The sequence below is a fragment of the Nicotiana attenuata genome, unplaced genomic scaffold (assembly GCF_001879085.1).
Source record: "Nicotiana attenuata strain UT unplaced genomic scaffold, NIATTr2, whole genome shotgun sequence".
Taxonomy (NCBI): domain Eukaryota; kingdom Viridiplantae; phylum Streptophyta; class Magnoliopsida; order Solanales; family Solanaceae; genus Nicotiana; species Nicotiana attenuata.
The window spans coordinates 186,027-207,415 of NW_017670603.1; the positions used below are offsets into that span (position 1 = coordinate 186,027).

General features: G+C 42.1%; 1 long non-coding RNA gene across 1 annotated transcript; it reads right to left on the minus strand.

Moving 5' to 3' along the window:
- Positions 1-3,032: 3,032 nt before the first annotated feature.
- On the minus strand, positions 3,033-4,503 carry LOC109241426. Its single transcript, XR_002070233.1, has 3 exons — positions 4,268-4,503; positions 3,206-4,187; positions 3,033-3,121 (listed from the first exon to the last, which is right to left on the minus strand). It is a non-coding gene; the product is annotated as an uncharacterized LOC109241426 (long non-coding RNA).
- Between the last annotated feature and the right edge of the window lie 16,886 nt (positions 4,504-21,389).

The following is a 21,389-nucleotide window of genomic DNA, read 5'->3' on the forward strand; positions in this document are numbered from 1 at the left end:
ATCAATCAATTACGATGGGATAAAAACCGATCGTCGCCTGTCGTTAGTGTCTCCGTCGTTAAAGGAAAACGACCGAATTTTGATCCTATCGTAAAAACTCTTTTAACGATGGAAAGGAATCCAGTCGTTATACCAACATTAGCGAGGGGATTTTCCCATCATTAAATGTCATTCCAGTCGTTAAACACTTCACTAGCAATAACTAATTTTCAGTCGTTATTAGTGTTTGGCGACCGGAATTCCATTCGTTATTCGTATGTACTTTCAACGACATAAAACCCAAAATTTTCTTTAGCTAATAATGTAAAATTTAAATTAATAAATATATTACACACATTCAAAATCATACAAAGAATGAAGTCAATATCGACATAAAACATCTTTTTTAATTATAAAGAATTAAAACATCAAAAAATATATTACATCCAAATTGCATGATCCTTTTGTTTCAATTCCTTAAAGAAAACAAAAAACTAAAGAGAAAGCGAAATAGTATAGTTTGTACGGATGATGACTACAACTCCTAATAAAACAAAATAGATTTCCCTTGTTCTTCAATAATTCCACATGCTTCGACTTGCTCGAAACTCTCTTGAAGGATGATTGTTCAAACTTCAGGCCCTTTATCTGTTAAAAAAACTTGTTGAGTAAAAAAATAAGATTTAAGATTGGTAATTAAGTCGCTACCACACGGTAAAATGTAAAACCACAAAGCAAAGAACATTTCAAAATACTATGAATAATTATATGCTTCTTACAACTAAATCCAACATTAAGAGTATCATGAAACATATTACTGATGCTCGCCAACAGTATAATAGCCAATACATTGGGAGAAAATGATATCATATATAAAAAAGTATTACTATTCCCTCCTGAGAATCATGTAGCAGTAGCTAGCAGTGGCTGGACATGTTAAAAAACATGGAAAAGAATCAGCTATTGTAGTTTCATCTTTAGGAGCTACTCTTCCTTTGAATGCATCATGTGATAGAGCTACTGCTGAGCAAATATATTGTGGTCAGGAGCAGCCTAACATGCAGGTGTTTCCAGCTGAGCAAGAGAAAGGAACCAGAACAATGATCGACCTACTGCACACTAGGTGACTTAGCTGGAAAACTACCAGGTTTTAGGGATGAAGCTGGTGCAAAAAGAACCGAAGATGGGAACATCGTGCATGCTAATCCTAAGACTACTGGGGTTACATCTATTAAATAGACCCTCTGCTCAGGAAAATAAGACAAGAAAAACATAAGTCAATTTCTTTGGTTTCCTGAAAATTCAAACTAAAGATAGAAAGGCCATGCTTGTACAGAAAATGGCGCATAGTAACTGACACGTACTTCTATCATCCAACATATCCCCTCTTTTTGTAAAGTAACTATATACTTAATATGCATACTTCACTCCAAATTCCTTCTAGGGTTAGCCAAAATAGAAAAGAATGATGTTAAAATGAAAAGGGAAAGCTTATATACATACCTCGTACACCAAGGTGCTGAAGGTTTTTTTTACTTTTGTCTTTCCTATAAAACTATATGGCACAACAACAAACATAAAAAACAACTATAATGAAAATTAACTCTAGTTGCTATTTCTCTAGGTATTTTCCAGTATAGTACGTTAGTGCTATTCAGAGACTCAGCATGCAGGTTCGCTATGGATCACATGTACTGCTCTATATGAAATCTGAAGGATTGAACATAAAGGTTCTCATAAATTCTGAAGTTGATGGATTTTAGCCTCATCGAAATTCCCTTAACTTGGAAAGATTAATTTCAAGTCTAGCATAACAAATTAAGAACAAAATCCGATTTCGGCCATCATTAGCACAAGGATATCAAAAATCTCTAGCTGGTCGATAGGTTCAACTATATATTCATCCGCAAAACTTGGAGCACTCCTATCTCGGCGCTCCTTCTTCTCATACACAATAGGGTTGGCATTTATCAATTCAGAAACCATTTTCAGGTCCAACTTTGATAAAATTCACCCTACAGTTTGAAAAGAGAACGAACACGGGAAATAGATGTGTCAACTCAGTCAAAGAAGAAACAACTCCAAAAGAAAAAGAAAAGAGTAGAACACTTTCCACCTCACTAGCAGTAAGAAGCAATTGTTTGAGTTGCTTAGCACCACTTAACCAAAAAGAACTAGAAATGACAGTAACCATACAAAGAGTAGAACAACAGTAAATACTTGAATATGCTATTCCATACAGAGACATATCAATAATTTACAATAATCACATATATATCAAAGGGAATAAATAAATGACAGTAACCATAATACTTCAAAGCCAGAACTAGAAAAGATACAACCTCAAAACTGTCAAGAACCTATATTTTTATGGCAGCATTAGATGAAATCAAAAGCTCATTTATGAAAAAATAATTAAGTACCGTAAACTTAAGGGCTTAACCCAAGTAAACGAGAAGTTTTATTTTGTGTCTCATACAACTGACACTAGTTGTATGAGGCTCCTTTTTGTCTCACAAATTTGTGGACCCCAATCTTACACTTCTGGGTCCACAAAATTGTGAGACAAAAAAATTATCTCATACAACTAGCGTCAGTTGTATGAGACACAAAATAAAATTTTCCCAAGTAAACATAGTAAAGGACCAGATGAGAAAAGACAAACTTTTTCTTGTCAATGTCAGGAATGTCACTTCTTTCTAGTTCAGTACTTTATTTAACTAACAAAAAAAGATTACACTAAACTATTCATCATGTAAAAATTGGTAGAAAGCTTACGCACTGTCAAATACTTTAACTTGTACTTTGTTGACTTGTAGATGGTGTTGATGAAGGTTGATCAACCAATAAGCTTATAAGATGATCATACTTAGACTCAAAGTCGTCCATACGTTTTTCCAGAGAGTCTTTTTGCTTTTTTAGTTGCATTCAGCTCGGTTTGTAGTGATTCTTTTTCTTTTCGAGTTGCATTTAGCTCAATCAGGATTGCAGCCTTTGAGGAGCTACCACCTTTCAACTCCTTAGTGGTTATACCACCCCCTAATTCAACCACATGACTCTTGCTTTGAGGTCCGAAACACCTTTCTGTTACCTCGATATTTGTAAGAGATGGCTCAGACTGTACCAGCTCTTGTATTTCAGCCTATAAAATACAAGAAAATTTGAAATAACAAAATACATAACTATAAAATGAAGGATGTAAAATAAAGTACATCAATAAACATACATATTTTTTACTAGCTTCAGGTTCTACAAGCGTGTCGTCTTTCTTGTGAGTCTCAAAGAATATAGTTGCCATGTTCGGTGGATTACCGTCTTTGCCTCCATTCACATTTAAATAAACAAGTCAAACAAAGACATTAAACACTGCCTGAAGATCCCACCTTAGTTTGGAGCAAGTTGCATCAGAACCTGCCTCAGTAGTGCGGGACTGCAAGGCTTATTAGTAACAATTTTAACCACCAAGTTAATTGTAATTGCTACTATCCTCAGGTGTTACGGATAAGATGCAGCATTTCCTAGACATCAAATCTGATATATTTATGACTTCTTTGTATGTTTTAAAAAAAGTGTTTTGCATATTAAATAAGAGACAGAGGAGATTGATGAACTTATAAAGCTCTAATTTATGCCTCCCTTTTGCATCTAGTGTAAAAAAGAGATGAAATAGACATAAGGTAAATATAGCCATTAAGGAAAATTCAGGATCATTTGGAGCTACATGGATGCAGGCTACTTCAATCCAACTCTACCAAAAGCCAGCAATTATGATATGCATTAAGCTATGAAATTACGGAGCACTGAAACTAAAGTAAGCAGCAAGTGATCTACTGCAGCAGAACAATCACTATTGTTCTGTTGCATTTTAGTATCAATCACTATTATTCTGCAGCAGAAGAGTCACTATTAATCACCAAGTTATATAGTACCAGTCAAGTCCTTTACTTCCATATTATTCTGTTGCATTTTTTTTAGAATTAGTAATTCTGTAACATTGCTAAACCAAACATGTAAAATCAAAGCCAATAAACAGTGTAGGTTGCAGTTCAAGGTGCAAAAATTAAACTGGAAAAAGCACTCTTCAGCGGATATGAATCGGATTGTTGTGCTCTTACCAGTTCGTAAATAATTTCTCTAATCGGCTTGCTACCCGTACGATGAGGCATTCTCAACTTAGACCTATTGATCGAGTTTCTAATACTTGCTTCCTACATTAAGAACAAACCATTGAAATCATGAATTGTTACTTACAATAATAATAAGTTAAAAAGTAGTTATGAAGTCTTACCTTTAAAATTTTCACTTAAAAAATATTCTTTGACCAACCATTCCCAATCACTCTTGTCTACCTCCTTCGGAACACCTTTTAGATCTTCATGCAATGGCTTAAACTTTACATACTTGTGCAATGATCCTCTCCAATTGGTCCATAACTTTTTCATATGGTTTAAGACATGATCTCTTTGATGATTCATGTCATCACTGTCAAATTTGTCCTACAATATTTTGCAAAATCATCAATCAAGAAAGGAAAGGACGTGAAATTATCAAAAGGCAAATTAGTAATGCAACCACTTTGCCATGAATTAATAATATAAACTAAATATGTATTGTAGGTTAAATCTCACGGTACCTGGCCAAAAAACATGATTTTGTAGGAGCTAGGAGAAGAATGGAAATTGATTTTGAGTTACTTCTATGGATTTAGGGTTTAGATTCATGTACACATTCAAAGATCTAAATCCACTGCAGTAAAATCACAGAGGCAGTAGCTTTTACATCAACATGATTCTCTTATAGAATACAACTCATTGATTTTGAGTCATATGTTTCTCATACAATAGTTCAGGCTTAACCAACATACAGCAAATAAGCAGTTAGTTATTTCATCAAATAATTAGCATATGCATTAACCAACAGTGGGGTGTGCACAGTGTTTTGGATAGCAGAGGCGCTCGCCTCTCGCTGCACAACGCCTCTTGCTACACAAGCAGAGGCGCTCGCCTTTTACAATCGCAACGCAACAGAGCCAAAATAGTGCAGGCTGCTCGCATCGCCTCACCTCACTATGGTTGCAGTCCATTTTCCTTTTAATACGTAAAAGTACTGCTACTGTATGTTGTTACATATAAAAGTCTCTTAAGATTCTTTCTAAAACATAGAAGTGTCTAAAGTTTCATTTTCTTAAGCTGACTAAATACCCTCTGTTACAGGTTATTTGAAGCTAAATAAGTTGGAAGGGAAACCAACCACTAGAATCTATATATGCAAACATTATCTGAAGAGGAACTTAATTAGTTGTTATCCCAGCATTTATGCATCTACATTAGAAAAACAATTTCCTTTCCAGAAAGATAGGAAAAGAAAAAGCTAAATATATAACTGGGGTAATGGAAACCTCCTTGCAGTTTTGGAACTAATATTTAAAAAGCTTAGCTATTACAAACATATTTTATTTTACTAATAAAAAAGCATCCTTGCTTACAACTAAAGAGTTAATTGATAATTATAGAGAACTCTTGTAAATAACTATATGAGTGATTAAGACTTAAGACGAGCACAGTGCATCTCTAATCCTAGTTTGTTGTAATCATTTATCGGGCTGGTATAGTGACTTTCAGATTTTAAAATCTATGAGAAGAAAAGTTGATCAAGATAGCAAGTTCAAAACTCTTGATGAAGTTCGGAGTGATCAAAGTACCCAAAATCTAAACCCGCTAATTTAGAATAACTCACTAACAGAGATTCAAGACAACTTATAAATGCAAAAAACCAGCTTAAAAACAAAGATTCACAGAAGATGTGCTGTTAAATAAAGAAAGCCACTCAAGACATTGCCTTCATTAATAAATTTTTAACTATGGAAGAGAAGATGTGCTGCTAAATATGGCCAGCTAAAGTTCTCTTTCTCAAGAGTGGTCTTCAAGATTATATCCCATGAAATCTTTTCCTGAAAACAACAATTCAACCAAGAAAGTATTGCTTTAATAATGGTTTAAATACTTACTGTAACAGCTCGCCACATGTGTTCCAGCTTATCTTCTCCGATGTCCTTCCATGAATGTACTTGCAACAGACACATATTACGATCACGAACTAATATACCCAAGCGTCTCGAAAATGAGGCTTGATGCTTTCCAACAACCCGATTGTTGTAAAAGTTAACTCTAAACTTTTCTCCGGGTTTGAGTCCTGCTACATCTTTATTCTTGTTCTTTCCTCTCACCTTTTTTGGCTCTTCAGGTTCACATAAATCTGCAAATTTTTAACATAAAATAAATTCCATTCTTATAACGAACAAAAAATATATTAAACTTGAGACCTTGCATCATTTAATCTTCTTGAGCAAGGGAAACATCATCTTCCATCGGATCGAAACTAGGAGGCATAAGATTAGTACTAATATGCGCTAGCTTATTCTGCTCAGAAGCTGTTGAGTTGTGATTTTTACTTTCACCAACCAGATTTCTCTTTCCAACGCTTCCTTTTGCCGAGCCCAAAGATCTTAAGTTTTGCCCATGTCAAGGCCCCAGTTCGCCCTCCGTGAACAGGTCGTGACAGCACCTAGTCCCTATGACTAGGAAAGCCTAACAATGCGGAAGATAAACCATAGTTGCGGAACAAAGTAAATAAAACTGAACTAGAAAAATAAAACGGTGTTTAAGGTGTCGCTCGACACATACCACAACAATTCTCGAAGCTAACAACATTCCCAAAACCCGGAAACTCATAAATCACAAGCTAAGGGATACATAAGAGGCTCTGACTCAAGAATATCTATATAAGGGAGAAATAGTGAAAGAGCTATACTTATTACAGAAAACTGGAAAGGGACTCCTCGGCCTGCGGACGTAGCAGATATATGTGACGACCCAAAGGGTCATAACCTGTATTCCTACTCACTCTGCATTTCTGAGGCCGTGAAAACCTCACTTGGGGGTTGCCTCGAGTTTGTGTGCGCAGTCCGGGCGCGTAGCCGGAACGTTTAAATATGAATTTGTGAGAAAAATAATAAAATTTTGATGTTTTAATTGATTAAGTTTGACTTCGGTCAACGTTTTGGGCAAACGGACCCGGACTCGTGATTCGACAGTCCCGGAGGGTTCGTAGGAAAATATGAGACTTGGGGGTGTGCCGGGAATCAAATTCCGAGGTCCCGAGTCCGAGGAATGAATTTTTACGTGAAATTGTTTTCTGAAAATAATTAAAGAATTGGAAAGTGTTATTTTTTTAGAAGACTGTGCTGTTGGGCTCGTATTTTGGTTCCGACGCCCGGCACAAGTCTTAAATATGAGTTAAACAATTGCTGTGTAGTTTGGTTAGATTTGGGCGTCATTTGAGGTGTTTTGAGCTAGAAGCAGTAAAATTTGACGTTTCATGGAAATTGGAAGGAAATCATGGGTCTTGAGGCCTAATTCGATGTTGTTTTGGCAATTTGATCGCACGGATGAATCCGTAGGATGTTTTTGGAGTTATGTGCATGTTTGGTTTGGAGCCCCGAGGGCTCGGGTGGGTTTTGAGTGGATCCCAGGAGGGTCTTAGACTTAAAAGTATCAGAAATTTGCAGGTCCAGGTGTTGAAGGGCCCCCAGCACGGCCGCGGTCATTTCCGCGCGGTCCGCGCTGGAAGCCGCGCGGTCGCGGTGCATTTCTGCGCGGTCCGCGTGGCTAGATTCAGAGGGGGGTCTTGGGTTCATTCAACCAGCGCGGCCGCACACCAAATTAGTGCGGTCCGCGCTGGGTAGGTTCAGAGAGTCATTTTTCTTCCCTTCCTCGGCGTGACCGCGGTGCATTTTTGTGCGGTCCGCGTCAGCCTTCAGTAAAGTATATAAAGTCGGGATTTTCAGTCATTTTTCACTTTTTTTCAAAACCCAAAACATAAGAGGCGATTTTCCAAACGATTCTACTTCTTCAAAACGATTGGTGAGTGATCTCTAACTGATTTTCTATACTCCTTAACATCCTTAAACACAATTTCAAACTTCAAAACAAAGATTTTAATGGGGAAATTGAGAATTTAGGGTAGAACCTAGGTTTTCTAAAATTGGGGGTTTTGGACCTCAATTCGAGGTCCAATTCCAAAATAACTTACATATTTGAGTTCATGGGGGAATGGGTAATCGGGTTTTGGTTCGAACCTCGGGTTTTGACCACGTGGGCCCGGGGGCGTTTTTTGGGAAATTTTGAGTAAAACTTTGGGAAATTCACTTTTCATGCATTCAAATTTATTAGATTAGCCTTTGTTGATACACTCAAGTAATTTGTGACTAGATTCGAGCGGTTTGGTGGTGAATTCGAAGGGTAAAGCTATACTAGAGGATTGAGTTGAGTTTGGAGCATTTAAGGTAAGTATTTGATCTAACTTTGGCTTGAAGGAATATGATTAGAGTGTTATTATTTGCTAATTGCTAAAAGGTCGAGTACGGTGTATAGGCATGGTGACGAGTATCTATACACCGGTGTCTAGCATGACCGTGGGTCCTTGTATGCACTTATCCTGATATTGTTATGACTCCTCCATGTTAATTGATGAATTTTATGCAATGTGAAGAGCATGAGAACTAATTATGAATTGCAAATCCTTTGGAGCGTTGGCTCGAACGATAAAAAGACTATTGAGTAAGAAATGAAAGAAATATAAAGGGATATGATTAATCCCTTGTCGGGATGGTTTGAGTATATTGATTATTTCCTTTGCCGGGATGTGAAAGTATTGTTGTTGCTCCCTTGCCGGGAGTTAGCTGTTAATTGTGTAATTTCCTTGCCGGGATAGTTCTTATTATTTGTTTATCCCCTCGCCCCGTTTCGTTGTGATTATTGTTTGGGTGAGGAAGAGTGATAATGCACGAAGGGTCACTCCGTGCCATGTTTTGATTATATTTGCACGAAGGGTCATTCCGTGCCATGTTTTGATTATATTTGCATGAAGGGTCATTCCGTGCCATGTTTTGGTTATATTTGCACGAAGGATCATTCCGTGCCATGATATGAAAGTTACGTGAGGGAAAGCACGAAGGGTGATGCCGTGCACTTTATTTGATTGCTTTGGTGAGAATGAGAGTAAAAGCACGAAGGTTGATGCCGTGCAACTGTTGATTGTCCTGCTCTCATTAATTATTGTTATTGCCTTGTTTCTTATTTAAATTGTTGACTTTATCTCCGGACTGTACTTCCCCATAGTATGCTTCCCTCTCTCTTAACTATTAAACTTCTGTATTCTTTCCTTGTATTGCATATATATATATATATATATATATATATATATATATATATATATACATTGAACTGCACAGGTTGATTTGGTAGTCCTGTCTAGCCTCGTCACTACTTCGCCGGGGTTAGGCCGGCACTTACCAGCACATGGGGTCGATTGTGCTGAATGCTAACACTTCTGTGCTCTTTTTGCACAGATCACGGTACCGGAGCTTCTTTTGGACCACAGCAGTAGGATATCGATCGGGAGCTGACTTCAGTCCAGGGACTTACGAGGTAGCCTAGCTGGCGTTCGCAGGCCGGAGTCCCTTTCTAGTTTCAGTTTGTTTCTATTGTAACCGAGACAGACATTTATGTATTTCTATTTCAGACTTGTTTTTTAGCACTCTTTAGTAGTTCGTGAGGATAGCGACTCCAGTCTTGGTAGTGAAATTAGACTTCCGCATTTTGGGTTTTCAAGTTATCTATGTTTTGAAAGACTTCCGCATTTATTTAAAGACTCGTTATTTATTATTGTTATGCTTGTTATCCGAAAATGTTTAAAATGTTTGGCTTGCCTACTCCAACAGTAGGCGCCATCATGACTCCGATGGTGGAAAATCCGAGGTCGTGACGAAAGTGTGGTAATCAGAGTCTATGGTTACAATAGGGTCTCCAAGCTACTTCACGAAAAACTTGGTAGAGTCTGAGGATCGGTACAGAGACGTCTGTATTTATCCCAGAGGCTACGGAGTTAGGAAAAGTTTCACTTTCGTTCTTTCCTGTCTGTGCGAATTTCTGTTTTCAAATACTGATTGTCTTTCTTACTGCTGTTCTTTTCCGCAGATGGCGAGAACACGTGCTTTCCTCTTCTATAACCACGCGTAGCAGCCCCGAGCCCCCAGCAGCAGCTCCTGTGAGGGCAAGAGGCCGAGGCCCGTTGCCAGAGGCCGAGACCGGAGCAGAGCTCAGCCCCGAGCAGCATTCCCAGAGGTGGAGCCTCCATGTTGATTATGATAGGGAGGCTCCAGCCTCAGCAAGCTTCCGGTGGCGCCCTCAGCTCAGGTCCATAGAAGGGTATCATACCACCCGATCATTCTTTCAGGACGCTCTGTTGGCAGATTGGTAGGACGCATTTGTGGAGAGCGTCACTAGAAGCGGGTTTTGCTTCCAGTAGCACCAGCCACGTTCTCAGGCTGGAAGGAGGGTTGCAGACTCCTGCGTACACATGTATCCGGAGCAGGTAGCTCCCCCAGGCTCAGGTTCCAGTGGTTTCAGCCAACTGTGGCAGTTCAGCCGGGTATTGTGACTCTCCGACCAGGCGATGGAGCGGCTTATGATATTCGGATGCTTTGGTGGAGACTTGATAGGTTCTCCAAGCTCTTCACACACCACATTCAGCGGCTGCTTCTTCAGAGGATCATCAGGATTTTCTTAATTTCAGCTGCATGAGATCCTTAAGGACTATGGGCATTGTGGAGACCAATGGGGTCGACTTCGCCACCTTTCGGCTTGCAGGATCCGCCAAGAACTTGGTGGAGGGACTATTGTTTATCTAGACCAGCAGGGTCCCCCAGCATTTACAGGGGAATCAGTTTCAGAGTTGTTTTTGGAGAAGTTTCCTCCCAGTTACTCAGCGAGAGGCTCTCTGCAGGCAGTTCGAGGCGCGCCTCCAGCAGGGCCACTATGAAGTCACGCAGTATGAGACTCGTTCATTGATTTGGCACGCCATGCTATTGTTATATACCCCCACAAGAGCGAGAGAGGGTGCGAAGGTTTATTGATGGATTGATTCAGCCCGATCCGTCTCCAAGATGGCTAGGAAGCTGGTAAGTGAAGATTTCTTTTCAGAGGCGGCCAAATGCGGCATGTAGAGTTGAAATGACCCTTGCACGGGGAGGTGGTCAGGTGTCGGATAAGAGGCCTTATCATTCTGGTAGGTTCAAGTGGTAACCTTCGTCTGGAGGTAGGGATCTTATGGTAGAGGCCATTTCACCGAGAACCACTCTTCAGTCACCACTCCAGGTTCTCATGGTACTGGCCAGGCGGTGGTGGTTCTCAGCAGCACTAATTCTGATCAGACACCCATCAGTGCACCGCCACTTCAGAGTTTTCGGGGAGGACAATTCAGGTCGACAGGCCCAAGCAGTCTCAGCAGCCGAGGGGCTTGTTATGGTTGTGGTGACCGCGAGTCCATTGTTAGATTCTTGCCCTCGAGCCTCGGGTAGCTCTCAGGCAGAAGGGTCCCTCGCCCCCATGATTCCAGTACCAGGTGATACACAACTTTGCCCAGCCAGCTAGAGGCGGGGGTAGGGATCATAAATGTGGAGGTAGAGACCGTAGAGGTAGAGCTCGGAACCGGCAAAAGGTAGGGGTTCCAAGACGAGTAGCAATGATCGTCCCAGAGACATGGTTCAGAGAGGTGGGGCCCAGCCCCGGTGTTATGCTTTTCCAGCCAGGCCAGAGGCTGAGTTCTTCAGATGCTGTTATTACAGGTACTATTCTGGTCTATGATAGGGATGCCTCAGTGCTATTTGACCCTGGGTCTACGTATCATACGTGTCGTCCTATTTTTGGCACCCTACCTGGTTATGCCTAGAGATGCTTTGGGTATCCCTGTTGTATGTATCTAACACCGGGTGGGTGATTCTATAGTGGTCGACCGAGTTCATCATTCCTGATTGGTAGTGTTTGAGGTCTTGAGACCCGTGTCGATTTATTGCTTTTTAGACATGGTAGATTTCGACGTTATATTAGGGATGGATTGGTTGTCCCCGTATCATGCTATCTCGGATTGTCACGCCAAGACCGTGACCTTGGCTTTTGCCGGATTTGCCCGATTGGAGTGGGGAGGGACCCAGTTCATGCCACCGCAGTGTTTTTATTCATATGTGAAGGCTCGACGCATGGTCGAGAAGGGGGTGTTTAGCTTATCTGGCGTATGTTCGCGATTCCAACACGGAGGTTCCTTCTATTGACTCTGTTCCTATTGTTCGGGAGTTCCCCGAGGTTTTCCCTTCAGACCTGCCAGGTATGCCGCCCGATAGGGATATTGATTTCTGTATTGATCTGGCCCCAGGGATGTAGCCCATTTCTATTCGCCGTAATCGCATGGCCCCGCCAGAGTTGAGGAGTTAAAGGACCAGTTGCAAGATTTGCTAGAGAAGGTTTTCATCAGGCCTAGTGTTTCTCCTTGGGGGTGCGCCGGTGTTATTTTGTCAAGAAAAATGATGGATCGATGAGGATGTGCATTGATTACCGGCAATTGAACAAGGGTGACGATAAAGAACAGTATCCACTGCCGAGGATTGATGATTTGTTTGACCAGCTTCAGGGTGCGAAGGTGTTTTCAAAGATAGACTTGAGATCTGGCTACCATCAGCTGAGGATTAGGGCGTCTGATGTCCCTAAGACAGCTTTCCGCACTCGGTATGGGCATTATGAGTTTTTGGTCATGTCATTTGGGTTGACCAATGCCCCAGCCGCATTTATGGAGTTGATGAACTGAGTGTTCAGGCCGTACTTGGACCTGTTCGTGATAGTCTTTATTGATGATATTTTGGTGTACTCCCGCAGCCAGGAGGAGCACGAGCGGCACCTTAGGGTGGTTCTTCAGACTCTGAAGGATAGTTAGTTGTATGCTAAGTTCTCGAAGTGCGAGTTCTGGTTGAGTTCGATCGCATTTCTAGGTCATGTTGTATCAGGAGAGGGTATTCAGGTGGACCCGAAGAAGATTGAGGCAGTTAAGAACTGGCCTCGACCAGCATCAGCTACTGAGATTCGGAGTTTCTTGGGTTTAGCAGGCTACTATCGTCGGTTCGTGGAGGGGTTTTCATCCATAGCAGCCCCGATGACCAGATTGACCCAGAAGGGTGCCCAGTTCAGATGGTCGGACGAGTGTGAGGCGAGCTTTCAGAAGCTCAAGACAGCTCTGACTACGGCACCGATATTGGTTTTGCCCACAGGCTCAGGGCCTTATACAGTTTATTGTGATGCTTCCCGTATTGGACTTGGTGCAGTATTGATGCAGGATGGCAGAGTCATTGCTTATGCTTCGAGGCAGTTGAAGATCCACGAGAAGAATTATCCGGTTCATGATCTAGAGTTGGCAGCCATTGTTCATGCTTTGAAGATTTGGAGGCATTACCTATATGGCGTGACGTGTGAGGTGTACACTGATCACAAGAGTCTGCAGTACTTGTTCAAGCAGAAGGAGTTGAACTTGAGGCAGAGGAGGTGGTTGGAGTTGCTGAAGGATTATGATGTCACTATCTTATACCACCCGGGTAAGGCCAATGTGGTGGCCGACGCATTGAGTAGGAAGTCCGCCAGTATGGGTAGTCTTGCTTATATTCCGGTCAGCCAGAGACCGCTTGCTTTGGATATTCAAGCCTTGGCCAATCGATTTGTGAGGTTGGACATTTCTGAGCCTAGCAGAGTGTTCGCCTGCACGGTCGCTCGCTCTTCATTATTGGAGCGTATCCGTGATCGGCAGTTTGTTGATCCCCATTTGTGTGTCCTGAGAGACACGGTGCAGCGTGGAGGTGCCACGAAGGTGACCTTAGATGATGATGGTGTTTTGAGATTGCAGGGGCGAGTTTGTGTGCCCAATGTCGATGGGATTCGAGAGTTGATTTTAGCGGAGGCCCATAGTTCCCGGTATTCTATTCACCCGGGCGCCGCGAAGATGTATCAGGACTTGCGGCAGCATTTTTGGTGGCGTAGGATGAAGAAAGATATTGTTGCATATGTGGCTCGATGTTTGAACTGTCAGCAGGTTAAGTATGAGCATCAGAGGCCTGGTGGTTTGTTTCAGAGGATTGAGCTCAGATTACCATGGATTTCTTCACTGGACTTCCGTTGACCCGGAAGAAGTTTGATGCTATTTGGTTCATTGTTGATAGGATGACCAAGTCAGCGCATTTTATTCCTGTTGCAGCCACTTATTCATCAGAGAGGTTAGCTGAGATCTACATCTGAGAGATTGTTCGCCTTCATGGGGTGCCGACATCTATTATTTTGGATCGGGTTACGCAGTTTACCTTGCGCTTCTAGAGAGCAGTTCAGCAGGAGTTGGGCACCCAGGTTCAGTTGAGCACAGCGTTCCATCCTCAGACGGACGGCCAGTCCGAGCGGACTATTTAGATATTGGAGGATATGCTCTGAGCCTGTGTCATTGATTTTGGAGGCTCGTGGGACCAGTTCTTGCCGTTAGCGGAGTTTGCCTACAACAACAGCTACCAGTCCACCATTCAGATGGCTCCTTATGAGGCGTTGTATGGTAGGCGATGTCTGTCTCCGGTTGGGTGGTTTGAGCCGGGAGAGGCTCGGTTATAGGGTACAGATTTAGTTCAGGAGGCCTTAGATAAGGTCAAGATCATTCATGAGAGGCTTCGTTCAGCTCAGTCTAGGCAGAAGAGTTATGCAGACCGTAAGGTTCGAGATGTAGCCTTCATGGTTGGTGAGCGGGTATTGCTCCGAGTGTCGCCTATGAAGAGCGTGATGAGATTTTGGAAGAAGGGCAAGCTTAGCCCTAGGTACATCGGCCCGTTTGAGATTCTTGATCGAGTGCGTGAGGTGGCTTATAGACTTGCGTTGCCACCTAGCTTATAAGCCGTGCACCCAGTTTTCCATGTATCTATGCTTCGTAGGTATCACGGCGATCCTACCCATGTGTTAGACTTCAGTACTGTCCAGTTGGACAAGGACTTATCATATGAGGAGGAGCCGGTAGCTATTCTAGACCGGCAGGTTCGTCGGTTAAGGTCTAAGAGTTTTCCTTCTGTTCGTGTTCAGTGGAGAGGTCAGCCTCCTGAGGCGTCGACCTGGGAGTCCGAGTCTGATATGCAGAGCCGTTATCCCTATCTTTTTCCTGACTCAGGTACTTCTTTCTCTTGTCCGTTCGAGGACGAACGGCTGTTTTAGAGGTGGAGAATGTGACGACCCAAAGGGTCATCACCTGTATTCCTACTCACTCTGTATTTCTGAGTCCGTGAAAATCTCACTTGGGGGTCGCCTCGAGTTTGTGTGCGCAGTCCGGGCGCGTAGCCGGAACGTTTAAATATGAATTTGTGAGAAAAATAATAAAATTTTGATGTTTTAATTGATTAAGTTTGACTTCGGTCAACGTTTTGGGAAAACGGACCCGGACTCGTGATTCGACAGTCCCGGAGGGTCCGTAGGAAAATATGACACTTGGGGGTGTGCCCGGAATCAAATTCCGAGGTCCCGAGTCCGAGGAATGAATTTTTACGTGAAATTGTGTTCTGAAAATAATTAAAGAATTGAAAAGTGTTATTTGTTTAGAAGACTGTGCTGTTGGGCTCGTAATTTGGTTCTGACGCCCGGCACAAGTCTTAAATATGAGTTAAGCAATTGCTGTGAAGTTTGGTTAGATTTGGGCGTCATTTGACATGTTTTGAGCTAGAAGCAGTAAAATTTGATGTTCCATGGAAATTGGAAGGAAATCATGGGTCTTGAGGCCTAATTCGATGTTGTTTTGGCGATTTGATCGCACGGATGAGTCCGTAGGATGTTTTTGGAGTTATGTGCATGTTTGGTTTGGAGCCCCGAGGGCTCGGGTGAGTTTTGAGTGGGTCCCAGGAGGGTCTTAGACTTAAAAGTATCAGAAATTTGCAGGTCCAGGTGTTGCAGGCCCCAGGTGCGGCCGCGGTCATTTCCGCGCGGTCCGCGCTGGAAGCCGCGCGGCCGCGGTGCGTTTCAGCGTGGTCCGCGTGGCTAGATTCAGAGAGGGGTCTTGGGTCCATTCAACCAGCGCGGCTGCGCACCAAATCAGTGCGGTCCGCGCTGGGTAGGTTTAGAGAGTCATTTTTCTTCCCTTCCTCGGCGCGGCCGCGGTGCATTTTTGTGCGGTCCGTGCCAGCCTTCAGTAATGTATATAAAGTCGGAATTTTCAGTCATTTTTCACTTTTTTTCAAAACCCAAAACATAAGAGGCGATTTTCCAAACGATTCTACTTCTTCAAAACGATTGGTAAGTGATTTCTATCTGATTTTCTATACTCCTTAACATCCTTAAACACAATTTCAAACTTCAAAACAAAGATTTTAATGGGGAAAGTCGGAATTTAGGGTAGAACCTAGGTTTTCTAAAATTGGGGGTTTTGGACCTCAATTCGAGGTCCGATTCCAAAATAACTTACATATTTGAGTTCATGGGTAATCGAGTTTTGGTTCGAACCTCGGGTTTTGACCACTTGAGATCGGGGGCGTTTTGGGAAATTTTGAGTAAAACTTTGGGAAATTCACTTTTCATGCATTCAAATTCATTAGATTAGCCTTTGTTGATACACTCAAGTAATTTGTGACTAGATTCGAGTGGCTTGGTGGTGAATTCGAAGGGTAAAGCTATACTAGAGGATTGAGTTGAGTTTGGAGCATTTGAAGTAAGTGTTTGATCTAACTTTGGCTTGAAGGAATAGGATTAGAGTGTTATTATTTGCTAATTGCTAAATGATCGAGTACGGTGTATAGGCATGGTGACGAGTATCTATACACCGGTGTCTAGCATGACCGTGGGTCCTTGTATGCACTTATCCTGATATTGTTATGACTCCTCCTTGTTAATTGAGGAATTTTATGCAATGTGAAGAGTATGAGAACTAATTATGAATTGCAAATCCTTTGGAGCGTTGGCTCGAACGATAAAAAGACTATTGAGTAAGAAATGAAAGAAATAGAAAGGGATATGACTAATCCCTTGCCGGGATGGTTTGAGTATATTGATTATTTCCCTTGCCGGGATGTGAAAGTATTGTTGTTGCTCCATTGCTGGGAGTTAGCTGTTAATTGTATAATTCCCTTGCCAGGACAGTTCTTATTATTTGTTTATCCCCTCGCCCCGTTTGGTTGTGATTACTGTTTGGGTGAGGAAGAGTGATAATGCATGAAGGGACACTCCGTGCCATGTTTTGATTATATTTGCACGAAGGGTCATTCCGTGCCATGTTTTGATTATATTTGCACGAAGGGTCATTCCGTGCCATGTTTTGGTTATATTTGCACGAAGGATCATTCCGCGCCATGATATGAGAGTTACGTGAGGGAAAGCACGAAGGGTGATGCCGTGCACTTTATTTGATTGCTTTGGTGAGAATGAGAGTAAAAGCACGAAGGTTGATGCCGTGCAACTATTGATTGTCCTGCTCTCATTAATTATTGTGATTGCCTTGTTTCTTATTTAAATTGTTGACTTTATCTCCGGACTGTACTTCCCCATAGTATGCTTCCCTCTTTCTTAACTGTTAAACTTCTGTATTCTTTCCTTGTATTGCATATATATATATACATTGAACTGCACGGATTGATTTGGTAGTCCTGTCTAGCCTCGTCACTACTTCGTCGGGGTTAGGCCAGGCACTTACCAGCACATGGGGTCGGTTGTGCTGATGCTACACTTCTGTGCTCTTTTGCACAGATCACGGTATCGGAGCAGCATTTGGATCACAGCAGTAGGATATCGATCGGGAGCTGACTTCAGTCCAGGGACTTACGAGGTAGCCTAGCTGGGTTCGTAGGCCGGAGTCCCTTTCTATGTTTCAGTTTGTTTCTATTGTACCGAGACAGACATTTATATATTTCTATTCAGACATGTTTGTAGCACTCTTTAGTAGTTCGTGAGATAGCGACTCCAGTCTTGGGTAGTGAAATATTAGACTTCCGCATTTTGGGTTTTCAGTTATCTATGTTTTGAAAGACTTCCGCATTTATTTAAAGACTCGTTATTTTATTATTGTTATGTTGTTATCCGAAAATGTTTAAATGTTTGGCTTGCCTAGCTCCAACAGTAGGCGCCATCACGACTCCCGATGGTGGAAAATTCGGGTCGTGACAATATACCTCGAAGTCTCAACCGATACGCCTCCTTCCAAGGCTGACAGAACTGAGTGGGAGTACCTGTATCTGCACAACAAAAATGTGCAGAAGAGTAGTATGAGCACACCACGGCGGTGCCCAATAAGTATCAAGACTAACCTCGGTGGAGTAGTGACGAGGAACAGTCAAGGCACCTAACGGTCAAATAAATAGTATAATCATAGGAATAATGAAAACGATATATAACATGTAAAGACTGCATGAATTACTACAAGTGCTACAATTCACGATAAGGGAAAAAGGGCAACAAGTAACAACAAGACTATAATAAATAATGATACGAAATGACAGCAGAATCTTAATCCAAATCCTAAGGTCACAACACAGCAAGGGGAAAACAAGTCAATAACTCATATCCTACAATGATGATCACATAAGGTCTTATTCAACTCCTTCCACAATTTTATCAAAATCTCGGACAAACCACAACTCACGAAAAACCCAGCATCTGAAATCTATCACTTGGCACCCTGTGCCTCATCAATCTCACATTCATACTGACATCTAATTGGCCAATTAGGACCACTCTCACATATATAATGGATAACGAAGGCGTATATCCACCCTTAGTAGGATCGGAAGGAATTCACTTCTAATGGGGATGTCCAATTACGTGTATGCTTGTGCAAGTGCTTTTAACAAGAATATTAACCAACTAGCAACATGAAAAAGGAGAACGGACTGCACGTAGGATGTTTCCTCACAACTACCAAGCGGTAAAGCTCATACAGGCAAGCAACCCACAATCACATTATTAAACAAATAGGAATGCCTCCACAGGCCGTCTCAATTCTCTACAATCAACCCCTGACATAGCCCACCTTATTTCGCCACGTGTACAAAGAATAATATAATAAGCACCACCTTATTTCGCCACACGTGCATCACAATGTTCCCACCTTATTCCGCCACATGCGCAGCCCATATATAAGCATATAACATATCCCGCCTTATTACGCCGCATGTGCAACACATCAATTGCAACAATAGCACGGCAAGGACCTCGTGCAACCCTTCAACAACAACCTCACGGCAGAGACCTCGTGCATCACAGTACCAATAGCCGCACGGTAGAAACCTCGTGCATCACAGTATCAACAACCGCACGGTAGAAACCTCGTGCATCACAGTCTCAAGTACAACACAACAAATGACAATATATACAGGAACAAAGCAAGAGAATCAACTCAGGTATTTCCGTTCACTAAAAGACGGTACAACTAACTCACAAGGAATAACCGTAACAGAGAAATACTAAGCGCAATAAGAACAACTCAACAAGGGAGAAATAATATGAAACAACGATTCAATAATACTAAGTTCAACAACAAGGAAGTTAACATGAATCAAATAATTATAATTAAGGAAATATCAACTAGACATACAATATCTAACGTCTTTCCAATTAAGACCAATTAATTACACGAGAGATAGAAATAATGCTTTCCAAATAAAGACATGCAGTTAGGAATGATAATGTGACTATAGAAGGGTAATGTCTACAGTGAAACAAGTAAAAGCCAATCAGGCAACAAGAATAAGCCAAAAAGGGCAAATAAATTCCACGTAAGACATGTAAAGGTGAAGCTAACAACAGGGAACTCAATCGTATCAAGAACAACTTCATATTCGGTGACTACAAGGATCTAAGAGCCTAAAAGGGACAAATTTTCCATAAATAAATCCGAGCACACACTCGTCACCTCGCGTACAAGGAATACAATCAACAAAGAAGACTCAAATCCTAAGGGGAAGTCCCCCACACAAGGTTAGGCAAGATACTTACCTCGAACCGGCTAAAATCAACTAGCAACCACGTTCTTGCCACGAGTACTCGGCTCCAAATGGCCCAAATCTATTCAATTAAATCACACATTGTACATAACATCTCAAGCAACGGGTTCTTCTATTTAATTCAAAGCTAAAGCGCGAAATTAGGTAAAAAGACCAAAACTCCCCTCAGGCCAACGTCTCGGAATTGAATAATTTTCACATTTTCAGAACCCTCGTACTCTCACGAGTCTAACCATATAAAAATCTCCCAAATCGGAGGTCAAACACCCACTCAAAACCCGATAGTTTAGCCTATGAAGTTTTCCCCAATATTGATTCCAAATTCGAAATTAGATGATGGATTTAGCTACATAATGATGAAATATAACTAGAAAGGATTAAAGAAACGTTACCCAATGATCTTCTCTTCAAAACCCACTCGAAATCGCCCTCTCCCGAGCTCTCAATTGATTTTTCCAACTTTTGAAACTTAACCCTCAAAACTCCCTTTTCTGAACAGTGAATACCGCTTCTGCGGTCCCGCTTATGCGGAACTCTGGCCGCTTATGCGGCTTCCTTTAAAATCCCAACTTCCACTTCTGCGGTTCCCATCTCGCAGAAGCGGATCCGCTTCTGCGGAAATCCTACCGCTTTTGCGGGTTCCTGGAGGATGACCAAAAGTCGCTTCTGCGAAGGCAAGGCCGCTGCTGCGGCTCCGCTTCTGCAGTTCCCAAGCCGCAGAAGCGGAAATACCAGATGACAGGAACCTTTAGCTGCTGTACACTTTTCCAACACCAACAATTGCCCGTTGAGCATCCGAAAACACACCCGAGGCCCTCGGGACCTCAACCAAAAGCACCAATAACACCTAATACCTCATTCAAACTTGTACCAATCCTTATACCACCTAAAACAACGTCGGAAACTCGATTAAATCATGGATTTAAGCCTAAGAACCTCACATTTCATCAAAATACACTTTCGATCAAAAACCTAACCAAAACACGTCTGAATGACCTGAAATTTTGCACACACGTCCCAAATGACATGACGGAGCTACTGCAACTTTCGGAATTCCAATCCAACCCTCGAATCAAAAACTCGCTAGCGGACCGGAAACTTCAAAAACTCAAACTTCGGCATTCGAAGCCTAAATGAGCTACGGACTTCCAAAATACATCCGAACACGCTCCCAACCCCGAAATCACCTAACGGAGCTAACAGAACCATCGGATTTCCATTCCGAGGCTGTCTTCACGCTGTTCTGACTACGGACCACTTTCCAACACTTAAGCTCTCATTTAGGGACTAAGTGTCCCAAAACACTCCGAAACACCACACCGAACGTCCCAGCAAACCAAAATAGTAGAAATGAACTTAGGGGAAGCAGTTAATAGGGGATCGGGGCGATAATTCTTAAGATGACCGGCCGGGTCGTCACATCCTCCTACACTTAAACATTCGATCGTCCTCGAACGAGCATAGAGACATACCTGAAGTGCTCAAGTCACTGAGTGCGCACTTCCAACATACACCCGCGGGTGATCCCACG